This window comes from Frieseomelitta varia, unplaced genomic scaffold (genome assembly GCF_011392965.1).
Source record: "Frieseomelitta varia isolate USP_RPSP 00005682 unplaced genomic scaffold, Fvar_1.2 scaffold_279, whole genome shotgun sequence".
Classification (NCBI taxonomy): domain Eukaryota; kingdom Metazoa; phylum Arthropoda; class Insecta; order Hymenoptera; family Apidae; genus Frieseomelitta; species Frieseomelitta varia.
In genome coordinates, this window is record NW_025110011.1 from 134,217 (window position 1) to 158,799 (window position 24,583).

The following is a 24,583-nucleotide window of genomic DNA, read 5'->3' on the forward strand; positions in this document are numbered from 1 at the left end:
CAACTTACTTGCGGCCGGTGAACGCGGGACATCCGGCAGATATGAAGTTTGTCACGGACACTCGTGCCCCGATATTATTCTTCGTCGATGGAACTCGCCAGCGTCGGTTTGCGATATTTTCAAGGGGAAACGCGACGGCGGAAGCGTCGCTCGTGAAACACGGACACTTTATTCCGTAACTTCGGGAAGTTCGACTAGGGAAATATTCGAGTCGTTACTAAACTTTAGAATTCGCGATAAAGAAGGGAAATATCACGTAGAAATTTGCCGTTGAATTTGAAAATAAAATTGGAGGAGCGAAACGTTCGAAATCTTTCGCCGGAATTTGGAAAATCCCGAACGAAGGAAACTTTCCAATGAAACGGGAAATATTCGTGTCGCGTGTTGTTCGAATTAAGAAGTAAATTTACCCTTAGATTTATCTTTAGATTTGGAAATGGAACGCGATAGGTCTGAAGATAAGGTAGCACGGTTAAACGGGGAAGGATGAAGAAGGGATGTGGTTCGAGGGAATTGGGAGTTAGAGTTGTTTCTTTGTAAAGTGTTAGTTGCTTGATTTATGGCGGATGTTTGCCGATGTTAAGGAAGTGAGAAAGTAGTTAGATTGGGAAATTAACGGGGTGAGGTCGAGCAGGAAGTTTAGCATGGGCGGATTTAGAAAGTTAGAAGGGATTTGCAAGCGCGAGTTAGTTAAACGTTCCGCGAAATTGAAATGATTTTTTTTTTTTTTTATACAAGGATAGAGAATTGCAAATTTATAGATTACTATCTAGATGACAAATTCCAGAAGGACAAAATGATAGAACTACACAGTTACGAAGAATAGATCGAGTTGTATTGTTCATTTGAAATTACTGAAATCAGCTTACAATTAGTTCAAAGCTGCGAGTTTATAACAAAGTTCCAAAGTGTGAATTCCAGAAACGAAAACGCGAAACACGAAACGTTATAAAATTATAGGAGACGAGGAAGATTGAACGAGTTGTAAAATAACTATCTATATTATATCCGCTCTCGACTAATATATAGATCGCCTCCTTGAAATAAACGAACAATGGAAAAACAACTGATGATCAGGAACTGATTAGCCAAAAATAGACTAGGAAGATGCTGACATAGAACGTGATTTCCATTTAATAGCTGATGCAACGATCAGCACCTTGAACCGTGACAATGAACCAAGCATCTGGTCTATTGGCAGTGACACAGTAGGTTCGTTAAGTGACGCTTAATTAGTGCTGCGCATCGCGCTGTTATTTATCTATCCTTAGATCAGCGATTCGGCGCGTTGTTCCCGAGGGCGAATAAAAAAAAATTATAACCATCTGGCAAATTTATGAAAATATAAGTACAGCGAAATTTGACTTTTCTCTGTAGATATTCAATGTGGATAATATTTCATAACGTTGCAACTAAACTGCTGAAACAGCATAAAAATTCGCAATCCAGTTCTTGACTTTTCGACACTTTCGTATCTTTCGTTCATAACAATTCGAAAAAAAAAAAAAAAGAGAAAAAGAAAAGATCTGACGTGAGAAGAGAATCTTATCGATACGAATCTTTCAATTTGCGCGGTTTCGTGTCGCCAGGCTACACAGAGACCAGGGTATAACCTCGGTGGCCAGCAATTAAATCCTCCTGAGGTCGAAATTAACGACCGCGAGGTAGAAAGTGGCGGTGGTTTGCCCGCTGGCAACTGGGGAAAAAGTCATCATTACGGTTTCGTGTTAAATGGGCTGGGAATAAACGGTTAATTAGACTTCGATTAATTCTTCGCTCGCTGGTTTACAAAGTCCTGCCCGGCAGGGCTGCTTGCTTAATCGCCGTCACGTTATACCGCGAATAAAAGCGCCTTCTCCGCCCGGAGTTATGACGTGAATCTGACTTCTTTGAAACAATGACGAGCGAGAGAAAATATTAAAATGTGAAACGGAGAGTAATCGCGTTAGACTCCTCTCCCTTTGTGGAAAGTGCAATAGAGCGGCCTGAAGCGAGGTAGAAAAAAATGTGTGCGTAGGTCACGTTAATTTTATATGTAAATAAAGAATATTTTCCGCCCGACGTGAATTTTATGTAAAGTAATACATAATATTCACTGTGTGTGCCACCGTGGTAAATGAACGTTAATCAAGAGGTGAAAGTATTTTTCTTTCTCTCTCTCTCTCTCGATCGTCGACGTAACTGCGTTTGTTAAAGCGCAGAAGCCAGTTGGACTCGAAAGTAGAGTGGAAGTGAAAATTCGTGGAAGAGCCGGGTGTTGTCTATTTTCTCGGCCGATGCAATCGGCAATTTCGTAATTGAGGGCTAGCACGACACTCGCTTTTAGAATGTCCCAGAGTTTCCGTAAATAATGCAGCTTGCTGCAACGTGTGCGATTGCGACACTGACCTTCGATCGGCCGTATCTAGGCAGCCTAGGCTCGAAGAAGCCACAATGCCAATTCTTCAGCTTGCTTTACGAATTCTGATCTCTCTGTCTCTTTCTCTCTCTCTCTCTCTTTTTCTTCTCTCTTGTTGTACTCTCGGCTTAGCGAACAAACTGGCAAATTTTGCCATTTGAAAAACTCGCGGTCGAAGCTAGCCTCTGTAGCTTGTAACCGAGCTCGACTGAGTTTGTTTCGTATTTTGAACATTTGCCAATTCGATGATCCGAACGCGAAACATTTGAAAATTTCAAGAGCCGAGGAATTGTAGAGGTTAGGTTCGGAAACGTTTTCACGTTTCGAAAAATTCAACCGGTTGAAATTTTCACTGAAAAAATCGCGGGAATTTCAAGGATTAAAACGTCGAAGGTTCGGCAGGCTTCGATGGCTGGAATATTCGAAGCTTGAAACGTTGAAAAATGCGGAGACTTCGGGAGCTAAAACAAAATCCGAGAGCTTGGAAATTTAGAGGGTCGGAATATTTGAAATTTGAAAATTTCATTTGCAAAAATCGACAAATTCAGTCGTTTGAACGTGAGAAACTTGCGAGATTTCCAAGTGTCGGGGACTTTCGACAGTACCGAGAATTCGACGAAAGAAAAGAGAATAAATTTAAAACTGTTACGTACGAACGTCTACTGTATCGTTCCGGTTCGTGACTACAATCGACAAGGAAACTTGCTCGCGACTATCGAGTTGAAATCTATCAATTTTTCGTGCGACTTTGTTCGAATGCAGTTGTTTGGGAACGACCGTCGTCAGTCGAAACGTTTCGCTGATTGGAAAACTTATGAACTCGGAGCGGTAAAACTTCAGCTGCTGCTCGCTCGGTGCTCGTCATTAGATGAATACTCGCGATAAACAATCGCGAAAGTTTCTTTTCGTCGTGCTACCCACGTTTCAAACAATCCGCAACCTCGACAAACAGCCGCGTCGGCCTGTTTAATTAATAGACACAATTATAGTTCAAGGTCTAGCTTCATTTCCTATCTCGAATTTTTCGAGAATATCTACCATCAATGACAAAAGAAATTGGACAAATGTACGATGCGCAAATCAGCCTGCTGTTTATAATTCACGCGACAGACGAAAATCGTATTTTTCTCATAGATGAAACGGAATTTAAATTGCAATATCGCAGGTGAGATGATAGATAGATAGATAGGCGATCGCCAGAAAGCTGTATATACATATTTAAAAATAATAGAATACGAAATGTGTCGAAAATATCACACGATAATTCTTTTCCTGAAAACGTATCACCTTCCTACGCGTCATGGATTTTCCCTACCCTTCTCGCTCAATCCATCGACATTGAAAATATATATTTAGACTTCGACGTTTCTCGAGATTTCAATTACCGATCGCCGCGAGTCGCAACAAGCACGTCATATTTTTCAATTAGGCCTGCCTGACGCTCCGCGCGGTCACTGTCTTTCGATTAAAGTTAACTGGCGTTTGAAAAACCATTTTCTCCCGGCCAGTGGAGAAAGAACTTTTGTCGTTGCTAATTAGAAAAGAGAGAGAGAGAAATCGTAAATCGACCAGATGTACTCCTGTTAGAAACGCAACAGATAATCCGCAACATCGCTGATTCGCTCTCCCGTTTTATCTTTTCGCGTTTCTTTTGGCATGGTTTTTCTCCATATTTTCGCACACGACTCGTTAATCAACGAGGGAACCGGTAACGAACTTCGTTACATCGAATTAATCCGCTTCGTTCCTGAGCAACAGGATTGTGGAAGTTTGTTGACTTTCCCGTTGAGAGTCCAGGGACGAGTAATCGAAAGAGGTAATTTTCCAGAGACTGGCTGGGGCTTCGCTATTGGATTCACTCGAAAGGAAGAGAGAGACGTGCACGCGCTTTTCGTGACAAAAAGAAAAAAAAAGAAACGAGAGAGAGAGCCAACATTTTATTTATTCAGCCATGGCGTTTGATTGCATCACGGGCCGAAGTTTCGGGGAAGTTTAATGCAACGCCGCGAAAGTTCGATTTTCCCTGGAGTTACTTTCGCAGAGCGTGGCAACTTTTTCTTCGAGATAGGTTGATTAAAATTATTGCTTCTCCCTCTGCTGCCCGTTTGCGAGTATGCTGACGACTCGTCCCGACGGTTCGTGAATATTTTTAATAATCCTGAAAAAACTCTTACTGCGCGAACACTTTTTAACAAGCGCGCATACTCCCGAACGAAAGTATTACTTACTCTCGTTTCTTCGTTGCGAATACTTTCGGATTATTTTCGAATCTTTTGTTTTCTAATAGTAGGGATCTTCCTTCTTTCTCCGCGTGAATTCTCAACAATGTTGAGCATTCTTCTGCTTCGTTTGTGTTTCTAGCAAACGTTAGTTAGCAAATCGAGGACGAAGTCGAGGATACGTTTTTTTTTTTTTTTTCTCTTCTTGCCAAGTTAATGATACATACACACGCGTAACAAATAACTGGCATTTTTTTTATCTCTCTCTAATATTTCAGCTCGAGAACTAGACTCTCTTACTTTTTTCGTTGTGGAAATAAACGCTTCCTTTTTTGTCTTGCGAATATTTTTTAATGTTTATGGGAATGTTTTTACAAATGTATTAGTATTATTTGAGAATCTTTCCGAGGATTTGTCGGTTTTTCTTTTCTTTTCTTCTTATCAAGAGCTTTGAGATCGTTCAAGATTTTCTGACACGCGTGTACCTTTTAACGACGTCGAATCTCTTTTCTCCTCTCAGTTAATTGCAATTTGACGATGACGGAAATTTACCAAGGTAAATTTGCAAACGTTTGTCGAGCAAGCTTCGTGCACCGTATTTTCTCAACTGTCCCTTTGTCTTGCATTCCGTATACATTGCTTTCTTGGCACTTATCCTCAGACGTTGATTTATTCATTTCGTTTCTCTCACGGAGCAGTTGCATGCAATTTAACTTCAAAACGCCAGTGCCAGTCCTCTGTTAAGTTTTACGTTCGAATAATCCCGAGGACACGGACGACGATCTGCGATGGCTTTTATTTAAGAAAAAAAGAAAATGCGTTCGCGCACTTTAAAACACAACCGTCGAGAACGTAACCGTCGAAGGCACAAAAGAAAAATGCAAATTAAAGTTCGTAATTTACACGAAACGCCCAAGTTTCGTCGAAACTGTAAGCCGTTCAGTTCGTGAAACTTTCACGCGAGAGTGTACCTACACACGGATTACCTACATACATGTAGCAGCCGTAATAAAAAGAAATTAAAAAAAATTCTTGTCCAGATGCTCGACGCGAGCGCCGCCCGGCAATTAAACGACGTCGATCGACGCCCAATTCGAAATTGGAAATTTCGGGCTGTAGACCTCGCGTTTCGGCGGCTAGCCAGCTGCAATGCAGTTTCCTCTGTAGGGCCGCGATCGATCTAATGCGCGCGAGCTGTGCATAAGGCCGTGGCTGCACCGGCTCTCTCGTTCCGGTGCATCGGCGGCTCACACTCCAACTATCGAGCTACCGATGATTTCCGACCGGCGCCGGGGACTTTTTCACGCGCCGACAAATCGACTGGCTCCGACGACCCCGTCCTTGTTACACGGATACGTCTGTCCGTCAGCAACTTTCGACGAACAACGCCGCTTACCGCGCGTAATCATCGTGATCGTTAGTTCTTTTTTTTTTTTTCTTCTTCTTCTTCTTCTTTGCCACCGATGAAACGAGTTTTTCTTTTTCGATCGTTCACGCGTATCTCTAAGATTCCAGGACTGTGACTGTGTCTAAAATCGAAAATGAGATGATGTTAATGATTTAGATTTTCTCAACGGCTCAGACATTTAAGTTAATAATAAGAATTCGACAGGTTTTAATAATAACCTTCGTGGCTTTAAATAGGTTACACGTTTATATAGGGTTATCTTTTTTTTTTTTTTTTTTTTCTTAAATCTCAATTTAAATTTGATTTAAAATTAATAAAATCAGTTTTTCCTTGTATTTTGACGTTTTGTTGAATAGAAAACTGGTGGGAAGGCCCATCCCCGTGTGTAATTATGAAATCTAGCACTGCAAATAACGATTAGTGCAGTGCACAGGCTTCAGTCCTTACTATAATATTTAATGTTTCAATTCCGACGACTATTTGCAATATTCTTATCTATCTGTTTTCACAAGGATACTTTGTTTGCCAGTTAATTGCAAGTTATAAAATCACGTGCGCGCACGTTGGGAATCGATGATGGCAATCCAACGAATTGCACGGTACGATTGACGCACACGCACATAAATAGGTTCACTTCTATTTATAAGTAAATGAGCGCGCAGACAACAGGGTACAAAGCACGAAGTGATAATTGGTGTTTACGTTCGGAAGAGCGTAGCATCTGGCAGGCGATGATGATTCCGCCGATTAATTACAGTTGCATGATTTCTCCTTCTCGCGCCGTAATTTATTGTGATGCAAGTGCCACCACAATTTTTGTACTTGGTACTGTCGAATTTAAACATTTAAATGAGTATCGTTCCGTCGTTGAGACGAAATTTTCTTGCAACAATGGACAAATATTTAACGCCAGAGCTACCGACGATTAATATTAAATATTACGCATAAAATTTCCATCAGAGACAATAAAGTAAAAAAGAAAAATTTTATTCACACATTTTACGAAGAATCGTTTAAACCTTCAAAAATACACTGTTTCGCGTTTATAAAAAAATGTTTGTAGTTTTGTAAAAATTTGACCACTTTGGTAGTTCTGCGTGTTTCTTAAAACTCGAAAATCTCGGAACACAGAGATTGATAGCTTTTCAGCCACTTTCGTCGTGAAAACGAAGAAACAGTTGAGATCAAACGATTGATCTGACTGTACACGGAACCTTCGAGAGACTGGGAAATATGCAAAGAAAAATATGCTACTTGAAAATGGCGGAGAGAGGCGCGTCTAGGAAAATTTCCACGAAGGAGAGATAGATAGAGAGAGAGAGATAGAGAAAGAGCAAGGGGGACGACGCGTCGTTTTTCTTTCCGTGTCGTTGAAACGCGTCCGCGGTCGGCTTAATGACTGCCGGCAGCGTAATACTCTCGGCGAATGCGTTGGTCAGGAAATGGATTCAACGCGGGAACCTTGAGACGCTGCAACGACCAGCAAACGCCGTCGCCGGGTTACGCAAGAAGCCACCGGAAGGATCGTCAGACCGGAAAACCTCGTTCTCCACGCGCGTCATCTCCCGACGGTCGCTTTTCGCCTCGGCTTCGTATCAGCTCCGGCCCCGTCGAGTATTTTTTTTCTCTTTTTTTTTTCTTATTAATTCGTCTCCGGCGAATTTCTTTCTTTCTTTCTTTCTTTTTTTGAATCTCGTCTCTTCCATCTTTCCCCCTCGGAGATCGACGATCGTTTCAGCTGGCTCTTCGATTTTCTCTCGTCCGGTCCTTCAGCCAGCGGGAAATTTTTTTATACTTACTCTGCGTGGAAAGTCGTGTCCTCCACGGGAAGATCGCAAGAGGTTAACTGCCTACGTGAGGGAAAAATAATCACAAATTTGCTGGAACGAAAATGGAAAAAAAAATCGCGATGTTACCGCTCCGTTACAAAAGAAATGTTTATATAAAAGAAGAAAGAAAAAGAAGAAAGAAAATAACGAGGAAAAAAATTATCGGAGTCCCATCGATCGGACATGTAGACGTTTCACCGCGTTATAATTAATTCCTCCGTGAAATCAAACGCCCTTCGTGATCCAACAGCGGTCTTCATCTTCGTTTATTGAACCAAATACACGGAATTTCCTTCCCTCGGTTCACGTTTGTTCCGACTTCCCTTTCCTCCTTTTGTTTAATGCATTTCATCTTGGGCCAAGTTTGCGAAACCGAACCACGAAATTTATTGCGCCTGATCATTGATTCTCTCGCCAACCGATCCTTTTTCGATCCGCTCGTTCGAGAGAGAAAATTAAACGTTTGGCTCGCCGAGAGAACCAACGGAATTATTGATCGCTTCGCCGTTACTTCAAAGATCCTTTAACATTCTTGGCTCTCTCTCTCTCAACTCTCCCCTGTATTATTCTGTATTATTTCATTTATTTCAAAGGTTACTTGGAACTGGAACGGTTATTACTAACTTTATTGTCTTACGAGGGTTTGGGATAATTTCTTTTTTTTTGTCGTTTTCTCTCTGAGAAGAGAAGAAGAAAAGATGAACAGAAGACGTAGAATTCTCGATTGAAGGCTTTGGAGGAATTTGATCGAGGAATGATTAAATTTTTGATCGAAGAATTACTGTACAAGCCTTCCTCGAGGGAAGATTTCTAGCGATTGTGCAATTTAGAACACAGACCTCTTTTTGTTTATTTCTCGTAAGGATGAAATAATTCGAAGTTGAAAAAAAGGGTCAAAATATCGTCAAGACGATTGAAAGCTCGATCGGAAAGTTGAATTTTTGATTGAACAATTGCCATCCTTTCTCTTTTTTCATAAGTATGAAGTAATTCAGAGTTGAAAAGGGTTGAAAAATATAAAAATCGAAGACGTAGAATCCTCGATCGCGTGCTTTGGTGAATTTGATCGAAGAATCACCATTATAGATCTTCCTCTGAAAGATTTCTTACAATCTCCTTCAAACACAAATCTCCTCCTCGTTTTTCACGAGGATCAAAGTTCTTCACAATGGCCAAACTATAGAATACAGAAGACGATGGACAAAACCAAGAACAGTGGCACGTTACTCGAATTTGAAACATATAACCGGCAAATAAGACATACCTGTTGATCCTGTCGATCGATTTCCACAGGAGGGCGAGCAAGCAGCGACCAGCCAACCGGAGCGGCGTGAAATTTTCCGCGCGGCGGGGAATCCCACGCTTCCTTCGACGAGGCTAACGATTAAACAAAGATAAGGCGCAATAAAAGTTTGAGAGGATCGATCCAACGGCGGTGAAACGTTACGTAGCGGCACCGATAACGTAGCCGAACTTCGCCCAACTTTCACCCAACAAGAGATGGTGGCAAAACCTCCTCCTATCGATCGACCGAACTCCGAAGCCTCGGAAACTTATTACTTCCCCTCGATTTCGCCATTTTCATCGGTCGTGCCACTCACCGCTGATATTGTTCTTCCGACTTCGATGCAGCCTTGCTCCGACTTTTCCCTCCCCTCTTCTCCGAAGCGCTTAACAAGTATCTTTTCTTTCTTTCCGGGACAATGAAAGGCGAGGATGAGAATTTCGTCGACGAGAGACCACCTACTTAGGATACTTTGGTTCGTGTTTGAAACAATTGTTCGCTTATGGCGATCGCTTGTACCGACTGGCCGGATACGTAAAGTGGTTAATTGATTGTGAAGTGATTATAACGTCGATAGTTGACGGATTATTAACTCTCGAGCGGTTTCATAGTAGGTGAGTTTAGCAATTCGGTTGAAGGTTAACGTTAGATTTAGGTTCTTACTTTCCGTGGGAGTGTGTCCCTCAATCTTGTTGTCGTTTGTATCAGAGGCTTGTTTCTTTCGAAAAGACAATGAGCTCGTGAGCCTCGCGGCTCGTCCGACGGAATTATCGTTCGTGATAACGCTCGGAATTCCAAGGATGCGTTGAAACGGACGTACACATACGCTCTGTGTATTATGCCATCGTGTGTGCGCTCATGTTCCAGTTCACTGGTACCGAATTCACTGGATCTGGTTTACATCCGGTTAACAGGTCAACTGATCAATTAAAAAATACTCTATAGCCACGGAGAACAGAAATAAACTAGCCAGCTAGCCAGCGTCCTATTTACAGCGAATCTAGTCAATCCTTTTTTCTCTTTTTTTTTTTCTTCGAGGAGATCGGGATAAATCCTCGCGTTAAAATTGAAAACATTCCTCGTCCATTCGTGCTCCTTCTCTTGCGGAAACTTTTGTAGGTGAATGAAATTGCTATCGACGAAATTTGACAGAGTCGAACGCCGTTGTACGCTGTTTGTGTCAACTGTTAGAATACAATACGATTGTGGATGTGTTCGAACAGTTGATACAAATATAGCGCATGTTCGACTTTGTCAAATTTGTAGGATATCGTGGGTTAGAGATTCGAGAGCTTCGGAATACACTGATCTGAAATGGTATGAGTGACAGCCATGCAAACTGCCAAATATCATCGATCACGATTGCAGGCGGGAGCCAGTCGCTGCCATAAGTTACCTAACCCAAACGTGACAAATGTCAATAGATCCAGACGCGAATCTAGATTTTATCGGGGATCAACTGATGCGTATATCAATGTCACATTACGCATGTAATACACGTACAATGTCAATATGGTCGAAATTGCGAGGTGGGGGCACGTCGTTTCGGAATTTTCGATATAAATTGATACAGTAACAAGGTCTATTCTAAGAATTCGAAACATTCGAAAACATTCAAACGCGTTTTGAACGCAAATTGAGTAGGATATTCCCACGAATTTTGCTTTAGGTATCATATATTGTTTATTATATTTTTGCTTTTCATTCTTCTCTCTGGTTCTTGACTTCTCTTTCAAGTCAAGTTTCAGTGTCAGCTTGTCAAGTTAAAAGTTTTTACACATTCTTTTTTTCTGCATCCCTCGAATGCAGACTAGAAATTTAGAAAATTTATAACGAAGGCTCCCAAATCCCACAATATTTCCCAATATACATATACAACTAACTGTAATGATGACTACTTCCAGATAATTCAAAAATTCTAAATTATTTGACAATTTAATTTGCTTAATTCGAAAATAACTTACTATTAAAAACTCACTTTTCTGCTAAATATTTCTTGCCTTAAGTAAGATCATCATCCAATGAAAACTTCATTATCACCCCAAATGTGGACGCGATAAAATGGAAGATTCGAAAGATTTAATCGTGAAAGTGTGAAAGAAATGAACGAAGTTCGACGAGGGCATTGCTCTTAGAGTTAGTGTTAATTATTCGATTCGATCGAGATCGGCCATCATTCCAATGGGATCGAACACCAAGTTCCATTTACCGATTGTCCGCGATAGCTCGGGACCAATGGAAAAAGGAACTTTGAATCACCGCGCGGCAATGATCCTGCAACGCGAGATGGCAGCTCGGAAGCACTTCGACGAAGTAACAGCTCGATTAGATTACTCTCTGGGGTAGGCTCTCCATTGTCTCCATTGTTCAACTACCAAACTACTCCGAGAAGTTAACAGTGTGTTCTTCTCGTGGATTTCCACTGCTGGCGGTGGTCGGGAAAAATTTTCCCACAGACAGTTCCTTTCCAAATTAATTTGAGAGGAGATGCTCCCTCGAAACGGCTAATGGAACTTTTAAGACTTTCCGTTCGGCGAATTATTTCGCGGTTGCCTCGGGAATCTATTCCATTACTTGCAAGCCCAGCAAGAGGTAATATTCCTTCGTTTCAAGCAGTCTTTCATTCTTCTTTTTTTTTTTTCGTTCTTTTCATTCGATATCTTCTGCTGTTTACGAATAGAAAATTATGAAAAAATAGAATTTGAGTGAATTGTTCCAGTGGCGACATTCTACGTAATTTTCGCACATCGTCAAAACATATCTATTTGATATATATGTTATTATTATATAATTTATGTTATGTAATAATCGATAGTACACGAAATTCACATTGAAGGAAAAACATAAGACAGACACGGAGGATCCTCGAGGCTTTTAGAAACTGGGTGATCCCTAGAGGGAATAAGGGTGCTACTCGAAGACTATAAATGATACTCGGAAGTAAAGACGGTAGTCAATTCAATTCTACACGAGATATCGAACTGCTGCTTTCGAATAAACGTCGAATTATATATAATTGTGTATTATTTACAAATTGTATTATACATACAGAGTGGTCCATTTAAGCGAGGCCATCTGAATATCTTTTTCGAATTGTGACGATGTGAAAGATACTTGTTATCTGGTGTGAATGGTATCCAAAAGATTAATAACTGGTAAGAATATTTTTTTTTTTCAAGGTTTTTCATATAACCTTAGAAAAAATATTCTTATCAGTTATTAGGCGAAAAATATTTTCTACATCGTCGCAATACGAAAAGAAATACATTTAACTACGTACAAATTTATTTATTCGTCGCATAAATTTCCTCCTCCACGCATCAACATCCGCAGCCCAACGATCGTTAAGATATTACAGGACGCTGGAAATATTATGGAAAAATTTTCAAATTATTCAAACTTGCCTAGACGTCGTATTTTTCTTCGTGGAAACGAGCCCCCAACGTGGCATTAACCCGCCTTAACTTTATCACCGTGAAATTTCCCTTTCCGTCATCGTTTGTCCCTCTCTTTCCTCGGACTTTCTTCGGTCTCTTCCCGGGGTTTGAACGCGATTCGAAAGTTTCGTGCGTAAATCGCACGATAAGAGCCGCGACCCGTTCCATTTTGCGTTCCGGCGTGAAAACTGAGCAGCATCCTCTTTCTTTACGAGATCGTTTCCCTCGATCTTCGTAATATTTTATTGTTATTGCTTCTTTCGAGGGTTCTAATCGGGACGGGTCCGTCGGTTTTTTTTATTACAACACGTTATCGTGGCCCGTTCCCATAGGAACGTGCGCGCCGAAGATAGCGGCAATTATTCGAATGAATTACGCGAGCGCTCGTTTCCTCTCGTTAACTATATCTCTTTTCTCTTCTGGATTCTTACAAAGGAGAATAAAAAGTTGCGATTAGTCGCGGCTTTTTACTTCGAGGAACGAGACCTGCGATGACTGCGACGTTACTATTGCGACCTTGATCGTACGCGGATTTCTTTTCGTTGTCTCCGTTCTTCGTTTTCTAGGAGCGTTGTCCAAATTTATCTAGTTTAACTTGTCTTTACGCGGCAAGTTTTGTTTATAAATGAAACAATTTCTTGTGGAGGGTGCGCAACAGTACCACTTGTAATTGGAATCTGATAATAAGAAAAGTCTCGATTGACTTTTTAAAATTTGGCGTGATCCACACCTAAAATCTAGCCACACTCCAAAATACTACAAAGTGTTTTGTTGATTTGTTATCGTTTGCTATTCGCCTCGATTCATTTCGCACACCAAAATCTAGCGAGATTTGCTACTCCAAAATACTACAAAATATTTTATCGATTCACAGTCGCTTGCTTTTCGCCTCGACTCATTTTACATCCTAAAAATCTAGCGTGATCCATACTCTATAATGCTACAAAATATCTCATCGGTTCACAGTCGCTTGCTCTTCATTTTACACGCTATTATTATTTATTTATTAGTAATAAATATATTATTAATTATAAATAGTAATAAATACATTATTAATTATAATTAGTAATAAATATATTATTAGTTTAGTTTAAGTATAATACCTATTATTATTTATTTATTAGTTTAGTTTATTTCAAGACTGTAAAGTCTATAAACCTATATAGAGATCCGTATACTCCAAAACACTGCGCAATTATTTTCGTTCTTTTCGTTTCTTCGAACTTATAACAAATGCCTGTTATTATTATTTATTTATTAGGTTAGTTTCATTTTAAGATCCTAAAATCCATACGCCGAAACACTGCAGATTTATTTCCGTTTCTTCGAAACTCCTTCGTCCCAACAGTCGAGTCTCGCGACTAATTTTCATTCGCATCGGTGCGGTATTTTATTCGGCCGCGTTAATTTATTCGGCTGAAAAAGATGAAAAGGGAAAACTAGGAGGGGAGGGTTGAAGCTCTAATCGTGCAAAAAGTGAATTTGGTGAAACAATACCCCGACGCTTGGAATCGAATCATCGGAAAGGATTCGTCGGGGAGCAGTTAACGCGGAAAATCAATTCGCCGGCGAAACAATCGGCGTTCCGCCCTCAACTGCGCCGAATATCGATTGCCAACGAATCGATGCTCGTGCACGCGAGCCCTCGAAATCCGATTTAAAAGTGTAATTTCGGCGTGTTGCTTGCAGAGGAAATGGGGCTCTGCTCTGAAAAACGATCGAAACTATAATGCACGGCTAAATCGAGACGACGCTGTTGTATCGAATAGTCGCTCGGACATTTTCCAATCGAATTATGCTTTCATTCACGCGATGTTAGAACGAAAACACGATAGAGCAGCGTGGATTTATTGTTTTAAACGATAGCCGCGCGGTAAAGTGGCGAAGTTTTTTTTCATCGAACGTATGTTCGAATCCATACACGCTAAACTCAACGGAATTTCTGAATATTTCAATACGTTCATCAGTCGCGAGAATTCTGTAAATAGCCGATTGACTGACTATAAGTGTAGCATGTTGTACAAACCGGACTATAAGAGCGATAAAAAGTGCTACCTTGACCTTCTGCACTTATTATAGAAACTCCGATCCGACGATAAGCCAGGCCTACCCTACGCCAGCCAATTGTAAACATTCCGACGTGTTTTGTTTAAAAAAAGGAAAAATGCAGACCATAACGTGCACGAATTTATTTCGAGATATTTTATAAATATTTTTTTGTAATTTCTTCTTTTTTTCTAATTTCTTGCGGACACGCAAGACATATGTATGTATATATGCAGTGAAGAAAAAGAGAGAGATTCGTCTGTGGATTCTTCTGAGGAGCGTACAAAAATATATAACAATATGCAACACACAGATTAAGTGAAGAAACATTCACACGTACATTTTACTTAACGTTTAGCACGATTATATTTATCCATCTCCTCATTTCATTTTCTTGTTCATGGATCAATTTCAGTATGCATTGAAATGAACACAATTTGACATCCAAAGATAATCAAATATTTGAATTGTATAGAAATTCTTTTATTATTAATTATAACAAGTTTTCACTTTTAACTTTTGTTGCTTTTTTTTTTGAAAGTAAAACTAAATCAATCCACACAGATTGATATTGTGACAAGCATTTCGAAATTGTCAGAACACGTGAAAATAGTACAATCATGACTCGCACAGCGATATATTCTAAATATTCTAATATAACCGGATCAAAAAGTATCTCTGGATCGTTTCTGAAAAAAATATAGAATATGGAATAAAAAATAAAAAATATAGAAATGTAGAAAAAAAGTGTGGAATTCTGAAAAAAAAAACACTGTCTAAAAAGGCAAAGAAATCTTACAGAAATCAAACCTTGTATAGCACCTTAGTTATAATTCATGTACGAGCGATCGTACATTTTACAACAATTTTATCGGCGCAAAGTCTAAAGCGAATTTAACACGACCGAGCCATAATCGAAATTCTAAGCGGTAATTCGGGTATTCCGGGGGAATTATCGTACAGATTAGCGCGCGCGCGCGCGTGTGTAGCTCGCGATGAAATGATTGCCCCGGCAGGATACTCCGAGCGGAGCGGAGCGATAAAATAAAGTTGGAAATAGAAACGAATCGAAAGATACACGTGGCGGGGGATATAGCTCTCTCTCTCTCTCTCTCTCTCTCTCTCTCTCTGTGGACTTGGTCTCGTGACTTCCTCCCCCGTTTCTTCCTTCTCCTCCTCCTCGGCTCGCAATGAAATTCTCCGTGGACGAGCGCGGTATTAAATTTTTTTTCCCACGCCAAGGACACATATTTCGCCAACGAGACCGGCAGTAATAAGGCTAAGAATTCCACCTGCGTTACGGCCGAACGTTTTCATCGATTGGCGTCGTTGTTTCGCCCTGTGGGAACCCGTGCACGCGTCCACGCGAAAATACGCGACGGATTAATATCGCGAGCACGATTTTTTTTTAAAAGGACACTTTCGAATCTGGTGACCTAAGTGTTGAGAGACGAAGGGTAGAATAACCAACGACAATGTGGCTTGTACTTTAAATATATTACAGACGTTATAATAATTTTTTCCGTCTTTTTTCTCAAATTTCTTGCAACTCGTGGAAATCATTTGAAATCTACGTGCTTCGAAGCAATGATAATGACACACAGATGCTATTATTGAGAGTCTGAGTCTTCTCAAGAGACGAAGAATAATAACGTCAAAGTGACTTACTTAGGGAATACAAACGAGATGTTAACAATTTCGAACACTTGCAGCACGTATACTAATCTAAATTTATCGTGTTTTTTTTCCCTCTCTCTTTCTCAAATTCCTTGTAATTTGTGGAAATCTTTCGATACAATGATAATGATGCACTGCTGCTATTATTCTCGTTATGAGACTCTAAGTCTCAAGAGACGAAGAATAATAACGTCAGTTATTGGAGTATTTTGCAATTTAAAAATACAAACGAAACATACGTAATAATTTCTAACGCATGCATTGACCTAAATTTACCATTTCCTTTTCTTTTTCTTTTTTTTTTTTTTTTCAAATTTCTGAGAATCCACATGGTTGCTTGGTAGATGTTGCCCTCGAAAATATTTTCTGCATCGTCTACCAGCAATTTATTTACTAAATAGTGAGTGAAGTATCATTTCGACATAGTATTGGATGATCATTCTGTTTAAATTTTTAAATTTAGCATGGAATTTTGTTGTATCCTTTAATGTGTGACTTGGTTTAAAACAATCATCAAGTACAGTATATAGAATTTAATGATATATAATATCAATCTCTTGAAACATTTTCTTCAACTTTCATGAGGAGCAATAAGAAATAGAAGTTTAGTTTGTGTGAATTATCCCGAATTATTCGAATGATAATTATAATACAATGATAATGTGTGTCAACTCACGACTGCCTCTTCGTTAACTTCACGTCGTTATATTATATATAATATATTGTATATTTATTATATTATATTATAGTATAGTATAGTATATTATATTATATTATATTATAGTATAGCATAGTATATTATATTATAGTATAGTATATTATATTATATTATATTATATTATATCTCGATGATTATATTATATCATACAACACTGTACCTACGTTCGTTATAATTCTCAGCAATTATACAAAATTTCATAATCTGAACTGTTAGCTAAATTTATGGCACAAGTATAATGTCCCCTGTAGGGAGACAGAGGACCGCATCTCCTACAAAATTCGCCGCAATTTATGGAAATCTTTCGAATCCCGCGTGCTTCGCGAGTCTGTCTGTGAAACAATGCCGCTGTTATTCTCGTTAAACTTGGTCGTTACTCGCTCGAGTATGGATCGACCGACAAACGACAGGTTATTTGAAATCTCGTTAGGACAAGGCCATTAAGAGAGGCCGAAGGGTTTCCAGTGTCGATGAATTCCGAAGGAGAGGACGAGCGATGACGCGGCGGAGGTCGACTATCGTCAAAGGGCGCGGACTCTTCGGACGCGACGAGGGGAAAAATCGATTATCCAGCGATGACAGGCTGGTAACACGCGGGTAATCCGCTCGCGCGATGTTTACACGCGATCCGTCCATCGGAAGGACGGTATTTGCATGTGAACGCTCGGCAGGGAGGGGAAAATCCGAGCTTCGAGACTTGATTTCGAAGGCATTGCAAACCGACCGGTTCTCGACTCGTGAACACCTGTTGTGATTCCCTTGGAATCCCGCGATCGTTTCGCCTCGTGTCCCAGCCCCCGCTTAAGAAATCTCACTGTTTGCCGATGCATTTCGATCCCTTGTTGCCTGTAGTTTCGCCGGAAACGCTTCCCGGGTGAATAAAACGGAGCGCCATTTCCATTCGCCCTTAACCGCTACTGGCAACTGATTGCGGACCATAACGAGTGACCGGGACACGTTATACGATAATATTCGCCGCTTTCCTTTTCTATTGAAGGTATTTCGCTGGATAGGAACTGTTAAGGAATAATAAACTTATCATTTGTTTTGCTTGGGTTACATTTACTTAATATATATATAATAAGTATACTTAAAACTGAGAGAATGTTGCAATTTGGAACGTAAACCACTACACTTCTTTTTGATAAATAGCCCGTGACACTAAAAGGATAGTCAAAGATAGAGAATCAAGTACCAAGAAATTGAAATAAAAGCCAGTTGGATATAAATCAAACTGTCACAGTTGGGGAAACCACTAGCCACTAGATAAGAGTGACGTTCGCCTTTTTGGCAGACAATGGATCCATTTTAGAAACGAAGTGGTAATTACTCACGGAATCACGCGAGTCAGGGAGGAAGACGTTATCGTTCGCCGGGGATGCAGGCAAATCAAGTTAGTCGACAAAGGGACAGGGAGATAATCGCAGTCCCTCTCTTTCTCTCTGCGAACGTTACAGTCGAGCACAAGGAAAATTCAATTCGAAAGATCGAAATCTCCTGCTCTGGCTGAGACTAGTCAAAGGAGCATGCAATCCATCGGATATTTGCTGCCATTGGCAACTTCTATCTGGCTCGGCTAAGCTCCCTCGATTAGACTAACTTTCAACCTGGTTCTGCCGCGGACCGCACAGAGATCCTCGATTTTGCCGTTTGCAACTCGATTTGAAATTCGAAGGCATCGTCGATCGTTTCGAAAGTCTGCACAGCGAAACGTTGCACGATCATTTAAATATGGGTGAAGAGCACAATTTGTACCGACGACAATGAAAAATGATCGATAGTTCGAACTGATAAGGCAACTTCGTAAGGAAAGATCCACTTGGCCTCATTTCAAAGCACGAATCCTTTGCTCTGAAAGTAGTAAATTCGTTCCTTCTTTTTTTTTTTTTTTTTTAGATGATTTTAAAATTGTAAAAATTCAAACTCAAGATGATCTTGAAGATCCAAATTTACTGTACTTGTGTAATAAAAATAGCAAACATACGAGAAATATAAATTATAGGTTGTATAAAATAAATATAATTTCTAGAACACAAACTACACGATATGAATTATTAATAAGCAATAAATTATGCGCATAATACGTAGTATACGATATGATATCGCGTTTGCGGCACATGTAATGTACTTGAACACAATAAGTATGGGGTGAGCTGAAAGTTTCTTCCTACTTTTTCTTTTATATAAAACATCGAAATGTAAGAAAAAACTAATTTTATAAATTTTAAATTAAATTCAAGTTCAAGCATGATTTTTTTTTTTTTTTTTGACTGTCAGAGTGTTCGCAAATTAAAAAAAAAAGCATATAATAAAAAAATTTACGGATTTATTTTAGTAGGAAGTGATGTTTTTTTTGTCCCACACTATGCCAAACATACTTTATGCAACATACCTTATACTCTGTTAATATGTCACGTTATCACAGACGATAATCGTTGAACATTAAAAATAAAAGTGTCCTAAGACTACTGAACGATAGTGTAGATATCCTTATGCGATATTGTCATATTCTGTTCGACGAAGTTTGACAGAGTTTGACGTGTCGGTAAAATCCCTCGAAACGGATCGCTCTCGGTAAAAAGAGGATCGAAATGTAAACTTGAATGTAGACCTGAGAATCTCTATCGAAATGATCGTCGATTTGCAACACTTTCGAGCAAGACAACCAAACACACACTCGTAATCAAACCAACGGTAGACAAACAAACGATACGATTTATCGGATCGATAGACACACACGTATGTAGGTCTTGTCTCGGTCGGGAGTTTGATCGAGTTTTTCGTTGGCTCTCCTCCGAACGACCGCCGACGTTTTATCAAATAAACAGCGCATCGAGCAGCGGTAGTGTGCCATTTGAAATGAAGCTCGCCGACCGCGAAATGGCCGGTTAATGGCGAAGTTTAAAGAGAGCGCAATGACGTGTGCTAAAGAGAGGCGCTAACACCGCCACGACCGACCGCGACTGCTCGTTTTATTATGACCTATGACTATTCGATTGGCCATTATTCACTTGAGAGGAATACCTACTCTCTTATACGCGTACGCGTACGCGCCACTTGAACCGGGACGACGATCCGTTCGAAGACGACAAAAGACGACATTGCCGCTCAACACGACGAATATTTATATATGTATGCTCGAATATGTTGAAAGAAATTTTCGAGAGGAAATGAATTCGAGAGATTTGAATTTTAGATATAGCTAGAGCAGGTAATGTGAAAAGCGAGAAATAACGAAGGAAAGAGTGAGAAGATTCTGTTACATCGAACGATTGTTGCAAATACGATCACCGGGATAGTGAGGTGAAAATATGAAAAAGTGTTGTCACCGATCGTTGCGTTAATTACAGAAAGTGAAAGTGCGATTCGTATTTAATTATTGTAATAATGAGTGCTTTATGTAAATATAATTCAATTTAATTTAATATAATTTAAAAATATAATTTAATTTAATATAATGTAATTTAAATTCATTGAAATAACGAAATTTAGAGAAAATCGGCAGAAACTCTCATCGCAAAATGGCAATTAAACAAGTGAGTGAAACAGGGATTAAAACATGGGCGAAAGTGCAAAATCCAGGAGAGTTGACAATGAAAATGCCATTGAAGATCAATTCAAAAGACGAAATATTTAGGTGTAATTACATACCTAAATATTAATCGATAAATGAATCGTAAAGAAGAGAAAATAAATTAGCTCGATTAACCGTATTGTGAGAAGTTTTGAATAAAATATAAATTTATTTGAGAAATTAATAACAGATGCGAATTAATGAAATGAAGAGTGTTGGATATAAATATAATAATGACGGTAATGATTGTTACGTGAATATTAATCGATATCGAAATTGCAAAGGAATGAAGATTAAAATTAGATCGACCAACTGAATTCTGACAAGTTTCGAATGAGTATAAATTCATTTGAAAAATTAATAAAAGATAGATACGAATTAATCGGAACATGTTTCCACTTTATTTAGGTATTATTACGCGAGCTCGTCAGTAGCTAATATTGATAGTTATTCGCTGACACTTCTTAATGCCTGAAAACACAGACGCGACGTTTTAATAATCGGTTGATCGTTAACCCTTTGAGGCCGTGGCGTGGCGTGGCACGTTAATTTCCCCAGAATTCAATAACACCGTGCGCCCTCCCCCCGAACATATTCCCAAAGTATACTAATACTTCCGTTAAATCACGCAACGTTGCATGAACGCCCGCGTGCACGATATTATTTAATAACATTCTGCTCGCGAACGGGCGAAGAACGGAACGTTAATTCCCTGTAACTTCCTGGCGAAAACATGTTTTCGATAATTCCTCAAACGCCGCCGTTTTTGATAAAACGACTAAACGGCAGCCAGCATCATGCGTGTGTTGTATCGTTGGTTTTAAATCGCGTAAATCACACAGACATTACATTCCCGAACACGTGTATCGTTCATTCCGATACGTTTCTGTTTAATTATTTTCTGCCGTTTCGTTTAATTATTTCTGTAAGGTAGATTACTTAAATAAACGTTGTTCAATTGCAAAACATCCAACGATATTCCTTATTTCTGATTATTCGTGTCTCGTCGTCGTTGGACGAACGTTTATGCATTTATTCATGGAGAATTTTGAATTGATCTTCAATGGCATTTTCATTCAGTCAACTCTCCTGGATTTTGCACTTTCGCCCATTTTTTTAATCCCTGTTTAATCACTGATTTTTTAATTGCCGTTTTGCGATGAGAGTTTCTGCCGATTTTGTCTAAATTTCGTTATTTCAACGAATTTATAATTACATTATATTAAATTGAATTATATTTTTAAATTATATTAAATTAAATTGAATTATATTACATTATAAATCATTTCTGAGAATCACTTTTTCATCGAAAAGGCATCGAAAGAAATTACTAATAAGAGGTTGAAGGCTGCCAAATTTCATTTCCCTCGCTACGTATTCAATTTCGAATAAAGTGATACAGGCAAATTTTGAACAGGGCATGATTTATCCTTTGAGCGATCGAATTTTTGAAAATTGCCAACGTCCCTGTCTTTTGAAATTTTGTTCAATCAAATTTTTCGCCCAAGTTTCTGCCTCGAGATTCGTATTGTTGTAATTTCTGCGAGATAATTCACGCTTCTCTATGCAGAGACACCTCTACGCTCGAATAACAGTTGCGCGTATACATTTTCCGCGTCTGAATAATGCCTGTCTGTCGAGGTTACGTTATCTGTGTATACATTTTCCTCCTTTTGTTATTCTCTCCTTACTTTTCGTGCCTCGTATAATAGAAATTACGTCCGCGCGGCTGAAGATATTCAAAAATGAACAAAAGATAGCGTCAACTTTTTTTATAGAACAAAAACCGTAAAAACATGTATTATCTTCGAGAATTAACGCACGTATTTACATTTCGACGACTTGAAACGTTCGACAAGATCATTACACTTACTAGAACTGTAGAATACTCGTTATCCACACGCTGTCGGTCGGTCCACAAAGCACCTGAAAATACAGAAAATAATTTAGCACATCGTGTACCAAAAAGCATGAATCGTTTAAAAAAAATCTACGTTATATCATTATACAAAATTGAAGAATATTTTAAAAATTCTCAGTGACTCTTCTTGAAATTTCTACAGTGTTCTCTACGTGCAAAGAAAAGAAGCAAAAAAATTAGAATCAAAATTACGAAGAACTCTAATCTCTGTCACAACAGTTTATTTTACGAAATTCTCTGCGTGATTATCGGCCCGAGAATTAATTCGTTCGAGTGCGCTTCGTCCGAGTCCGAGAAATAAAAAAAAAAGAGAGGGGAAGGGGGAAAGAGAGAAAGATCAAAAAACCGTGGCCATTAGGCAACGTCACGAAAGAAACAGCGAAATTTTTTCGTACTCCCGTTTCAATTCACTTTTTGCGTGGACGTTCACGTTGAATAAAATCATCTCGCGTCTGGAAACATGCGCGCGCGCGACTCCGACGTCGGGAATCGCTCTTCAATCATGGACGAGTCGACACTGTGCCATTGTTAATTGCCCGTCTGGCATTCGCCGTGCTCGACACACGGTGTTCAAATTAATTACAGGAATCTATTACGCGTTCCGTCGATCCGGCGTACCTTTTGTCATTGCTGCGCTCGGTATTCCGGCAGCTGTTCCCACGGAACCGACATTTTCGAATAAATAGAACAATACGTTTCTCTAATAACTCTGCCGGGTAGAAGGAGGTCGGGTCATCTGCCAAAAATGTCGGCAAAGTTTGCCAATATTTCTTTCACAGATGATTAGAATATCGCTGAGAATCCAGATCCGTCGGCTTGACATTTCGAAACTTCTGCGTGGGAAGTTGAAAGCGAATCTAGAAATCCTGAATTTTTGTGAAAGCGTACGGACTAAATTTCTTTTTTTTCTTTTTCTTTTTGTTAAAGTTAGAGGCGTTCGAGATTTCATTTTCTAAAACAGAGGCGGTTAACGCGGGTCCTGCTCGCTAGCGCTACCCCCTCCACCGCATCAGTTCAACGTAGTGGGGAGAACGATGCGGTGGTGGGGATAGTCCGAGTTCCGAAACATCGAACACCATTACTGCAAAAAGATTGGAAACAACCGGTGTACAAAAATTCCCGTTGACATCGAGAGGAGGTTCATCATCGCCAATATCTGAAATATTGGCACGACCATCTTAAATCGTTTTTAAATTTAAATTTTTCCAGTCGCCACATCGAATCATGGAACTTTCATTGAGACCACATTTCAGTGTTTTCTCCTCGTGATTTTCAAAATTCCTCTCATAAATTATCGAGCACAATGGGCCTGTAACAAGTTCCGCGATTCCACGTCCCACGGGGGAAATTGATTTTCGTTTACTCTGCAACTTTTTCCAAGTACAGAGTGGAAACTTTATTATCCGCGCTTTCCATTGTCCTAATGCGATTTTATCTCTGCTGTACGAGCGCGCTATTATCCGAACGCGTCCTCTTTTATAACCGCGTGTGTTCCCTCCTCTCTCTCTCTCTCTCTCTCTCTCTCTCTCTCTCTCTCTCGAAATACAGAAACGTTCTCCCTGAATTTGATTATAACGGAACGCGGCTCGTGTAAAACTCTACATTGCCGAAAACGGCGGTGCGAATGGAACGTTCAAAAATTCAGTTTTCATTGTCGAAGAAGTGGCCATTACCAGGCAGAAAGAAAAAACCACGGACGATGAGAGACAAAAGCGTGTAATTAGGAACAATTATATGCAATAACCTTCAGTAGAAACCTGGATTATGCGTATCAAGATCTTTCGAAAAAATTCTGTTTGATCTGTTGAAAAAATTGTTAGAGAGCGAAAATTTGAGTGTCTGTTAACGAGTAAACGTGAGCTCTTGTGTAAAACTTTTCAAACGAAAGTTGTCAATTCTGTGCGTTCTCAATATTGCGATTTTATTGAAAGCGATCACATTTTCAGGATTTCACCGAGTTCATCTATCCAGATTTCGAGTACAATTCACTATTCTTTACGGAGTTCTTGACGATTGCTAATACTAATTAATTTGTAGAATAAGAATAACTTCGTCGATTCCGAAATATTGC

General features: G+C 39.5%; 1 protein-coding gene across 1 annotated transcript in view; it reads right to left on the bottom strand.

Moving 5' to 3' along the window:
• The window catches only part of LOC122529135 (octopamine receptor beta-2R-like), an 87,867-nt gene that overhangs the window by 27,959 nt on the left and 35,325 nt on the right, over positions 1 to 24,583 (bottom strand). Inside the window, exon 2 of the mRNA XM_043654944.1 lies at positions 22,465 to 22,517. The gene's annotated coding sequence lies outside the window, so the exon portion shown is untranslated. The remainder of the gene's footprint in view (positions 1 to 22,464; positions 22,518 to 24,583) is intronic.